The sequence below is a fragment of the Chelonia mydas genome, chromosome 6 (genome assembly GCF_015237465.2).
Source record: "Chelonia mydas isolate rCheMyd1 chromosome 6, rCheMyd1.pri.v2, whole genome shotgun sequence".
NCBI classification, from domain to species: domain Eukaryota; kingdom Metazoa; phylum Chordata; order Testudines; family Cheloniidae; genus Chelonia; species Chelonia mydas.
Window position 1 is genome coordinate 90,901,530 of NC_051246.2, and position 4,778 is coordinate 90,906,307.

A 4,778-nucleotide genomic window follows, 5' to 3' on the forward strand; every position below is an offset into this window, starting at 1 on the left:
CAAGCCTGTTTTTGTCTGAGGGCTTAGATAGGTGTGGGGGAGGGGTATATAGCCTATAGTGGCCACCTCAGCTGACTCCCTCATTTGTCATGTAGTGGGGCTTCTCCGATCACCGGGTCAGATGTGCAGCTCTATTTGCCTGTCTGTAGCAGCATCAGCTCTTGTTTCTCATCATGCCATGGGCATTAGCTTGACTATCTCTGCTGCTGTGGCAGGTTCAGAGTTTTGCCTGTTTCTGCTATGGGAATGAGAAACACAGGTGCTTGTTTGGTTCCATGATTGACTGTTAGGGGTCCAAGACCCCTGTTCAGTCAAACCCCAACTAGACAGGAACTTGCAGGGGGTTATGGTTGCAGTGTCATTTTAGGCTGCAAATGCAGAGGTCTAATGTAACAAAGAGGGATTATCCCTTTCCTACTCTGTGGCACTGGGACCACTGCAGGTAGAAAACTGATCATTCTGACAGCCCAGTACTGGCAGGATATTGACAAATGATGGCCGTGCGGAGCAGCGTCTGCAAAGCAATGAGGGAGCTGGAGCTATTGGCTTTTGGGGAAAGTCCGAGAAGTGAAGCTCTAGCATGGCGGTGCCATTAATTTGCTCTTTTCAGGGTGCTCCCACTGAGCGGGTAGAGGAACATTTAGGTTCGCAGAGGAGGGTAGAATGAAGGTTAAAAGAATAAAATGAAGAAATTAAAACCAGAAGCTAAATCTCAGACATGACAGTCTTCCTTGGTGTGACATTATCACCCAAGGGAGAAGCCCTAGCCCTCAGAACATTCGCAAACAGCTCCTGGCCACGGATTGCGTCAGCCCTTGCTGGGAGGGTGCTGTATAGATCCCTAGCAGTTGCTTTTACTTGCCCGTTTCACAGCTATGAGCATAGAGCAGCCTCTTCTACTAAAGAATCCAGTGGTATCTACAGCAATGGCACTAAGGAGAGGCAACAAGCTCCTGGCTGTAGCTAAAAGCTCTCTGTGCTGCCGGGTCCTGTGAGTCAAGTCTACTTTCTTTGGTGATGGACTCTGGCTTGTGCAGACTCAGGAAAGCTCATGTTCATTTGGAAAAATAGCCATGAGGTACAAAATATTTCTCCTTGTACATAAAGAAAGAAGAAGCCATTGTGCTATTGAATGGCTGCAGGGAGAGCTGCTGTGGAACTGAACTGCCCACCTGGTTATGTTATAAAACATGTCCAATATCACAAGCCTACTGCAAGCACAGAGTTAAAAATACAAAAGGCAAACCCCACTTGTGTAGCTGAATCCTGGGAAAAGATAGGCCCTGGACTGGGCTGGAGGCTCAGTAAAGCCTTTGGACCAAGTGGAGAGTGAGTTCCAAAGGTACCCCTCCCTCCCCCAAGTCATAAAACCTCAGGGCTCTGAGCTTGCCTGTTAGCTAATCTCATCTACTTCTGTGATGGCTCAGAGGGTCAGAAATGTCTCCCAACTGCACACAAAAAAGTCTGCTATTTCCTTGCAGTGAGCAACCCACTTTGCAGCTGTTGGAGCTTTGCCAAGGTCTCAGAGCAAAGGCCCTTGCAGCATGTCCTGTACTAATCTTAAAATGCCACAGTGGTAAGACCTGCATCGGCGCAAAAGGGTCACAGATGTCTAACCAGTTGTGCTTAATAGCTGCAAGGAGGCACTTTTGCCAACACTGTGAGCAGATGTGGCCAGCACCACCTGCAAACTCTAAGGGTTGTGAGTGGAAGGAGGATGAATCTCACGGCTGGAGGTTAAAGTTTTCCTGTTTTATGCTTATGTTCCACTCCCCTCATTTATGGTGTCACCTGTCTCTTTGACAGATAAAGCCTGATCCCAGCATCAGCCAGGCACAGGGTAAGTGAAAACTGCAGCAGCTGTGGCTAATGCAAATACAACAGAGCAGTGTGGTATTAGCATTTCTGCCCACGTATAGTATACCTTTAACATGTATCAGACACTGGCACAGAAACCAGCTCCTCAGCTGAGGGGGAAAAGCTGTGAGGAAATGGCCTCATCAGACAAAACCGCTTCCAGAGACCATGTCTTGCCCCAACCCCCTGTTAGCTCTGATTCCCAAAGTGGGGCTTTTATAGTTACAGATGGTGCCCAACCAGCCCAGTTCCCTTGTGTTCAGAGGTGGCTGCTCTAGTAAAATATGGCCCATGTGATGAAAAAGTTGGAGGCCAGCTGCTCTAGCTTGTCTGTCGAGCAGGTGCTCTTGTGCACCGATGCAGAAGAGCTGCCCTCCTGAGGTTGTTGCAAGAAGCACTTTGAGTGCTGGTGGTCAGGTGGAGGGGCTGGCTTTCTTTTGCACTGGTCCTCTTCACTCTCTTTCCCAGCTCCTTTCCTGCTCCAAGGCATGGTGCTCTGCTAGTGACACTGCTCACTGTGATGGCAATGCAGCCCACAGAGCTGGCCAGCTACTGGGTGAGCATTGAGCCTTGGGGGGGGGGGGCGGAGGGGATGTCTGTGCTAGGCATGCAGACATATGCATCCTCTGTCTCCTTAGCAGCCTCCTCCCCAACCCCAGGCCTGTGTGTCCCACATGCTGGCCAAAAGGACAAGCCCGGAGAGGCAGTTACTAAGTTTCATTTCTTGCTCTTGAGTGGAAGCTTCCCCAGCCATCCAGCTCGCTGCCTAGGGGCAATCCATGAGGAGCTGGGAGCAGTGGCACGGCCTGAGCTAGGCAGAAGCTAGAACCAGTCACTTCCATGTCTGTGAGGGGGTTTGGGGCTAGCCTTTCTTTGCCAGACAGGTAAGGGGAGCCTAGCTGCAATGCAGCTTCACTCGCACCTCCACTGATTTCCCTGCCATCTGTACCAGCTCCCTGCTGCTCTAGCCTGCAGTCCCCTTGGGGGACAGGGCTTGGAAACATAAACCCCCTGCAGCATGGCTGTGAGGGGCTTAGGATAAGCAGCACACAGTCCATTAGCATTCTGCTGCCACTGGCCCTTCCATTAGCGAGGCAGTGCCTGAGAGCTGAGCAAAGAGCCTCTCATGGCAGCCACTGAGCCCTTTGCGAGCCAAGTGCCATGTCTTCAGAATACGCAACAGCAGGAGGCCTGGTGTCCGCTCGTCAGAGGGGAATGTGCAGCTCTTTGGCTGCCACAAGAGTGATGAAAGAGGAAATGAGCCAATGTCTCCCCCACAGGGCTGGCCTTACCATGAGGCGAACTGAGGTAGCTGCCTCAGGTGCCCAACTGTGCACTAGGACCCAGAGTTTCAAAGTTTTGGCCCAAATGAGGGGAATGGGGGTGTCATTTGAGCTCCCCGCCTTGGGTGCCAAAATGTTGTGGGCTGACCCTGCTCCCGCACCCTATTCTCAGCCACCACACCAGCAGCTGTTTACTTTAGAAAGGCCCATTCCACTCCCAGCTATCCACTCCCACACCATGTGTCCCTGTGAATGGGATTCATTTTCCCCTGGGGTTTAGGAACCTCCCTCTGCTTCCAGCTAAGGAGATTTCAGAGTAGCAGCCATGTTAGTCTGTATTCGCAAAAAGAACAGGAGGACTTGTGGCACCTTAGAGACTAACCAATTTATTTGAGCATAAGCTTTCGTGAGCTACAGCTTATGCTTATGCTCAAATAAATTGGTTAGTCTCTAAGGTGTCACAGCTAAGGAGCGTGCAGGAGACGCTGTCATGCCACAGAAGCTGTCGGGGAGTTCCTGGGCAGGTGCTGCCTCAACACCCAGCTTGAGGTGGTGCGAGAACAAGCAGAGGCAAGGGCAGCACATGGCAACTTAGTCACTTTGCCAGCCCCTCCCACCTGCTCCTAGCTCCCTGCTGGGTATAGCCACCTCTGCATCTGGCCCTCGCTTATGGGGCCAAGGATTGGAATAGCAGCAGGACTGCTGCAGTACAGGCTTGAGCTGCCAGAGGTCAGGGAACAGCCCCTGCCTTCCCCCCCTCCTTGCCTTCCTCTCTCCTTGCACTGCATTTACAGAGCAGTTTAAGGCTCTAACTGGTTAATGCCTTGTCTGCTCCTGCCACTTGGCCAGTTTCTCAGAAATTAAACACCATCTGCAGGCTCTGCCCCAGCCATTTGTTCCACAGTGAGTCACCCTCACCCTCCAACCTCTTCCTGCCCACAGCCTTAGAGCCCAGGGGGTTGGGAAGTCAGTAACCTCAGAGACGGAGCACTGGTTGCAAGTACAGAAACATCTCCCTGAAAGGAGAGCTCAGAGAGAAGGCGCTGAGGTTGCAGTAGTAGGTGTGGGCTGAGGGTGCAGAGCAGGCAGAAGGAAGTGGTGGAAGGAAATGCCTCCAGGAGGGGAATGAAGGTGGTTCAGTGTGCAGCTGCTGTTCTGCAAGGGACAAAAGAGCCATAGCCACACAGTCTTACTGAGACAGAAAACAGGAGCACAGAATCCCTTCTACCAACATCTTGAAAACCGAGAAGGGAGCAAGGCAGCTTAGGGAACCCCAGACAGTGGAGGCCTGGGTGTAATTATTAAATAGACCTAAACAGAATCTTCTAAGTCCTATCCCTTGATCTTGAAGCATGGTCTGTAGGGGATGGGAGGTTGCCCCAGCCTGGTCATGGGGGTCTTCTGCTCTCATGGGTGATTTGGGGGGGGGGGGTCCTCAGGCCAGAGTCCCCTCTGAAACTGGAGCCTGACCATGGCCTTGAGTTCTCATAGTCCTGTCTGGCAGACGAGCTGGTGCTAAGGCCTGTGACCGGGTTTGTGCCCAATTTAGGAGCCCTCGACCAAGGATCAGGATCTTTACCTGGGAGGGGAAGCTGAGCAAGGGCCCCATGGTGCGTAAATGAGAAACAAACCCCCCAC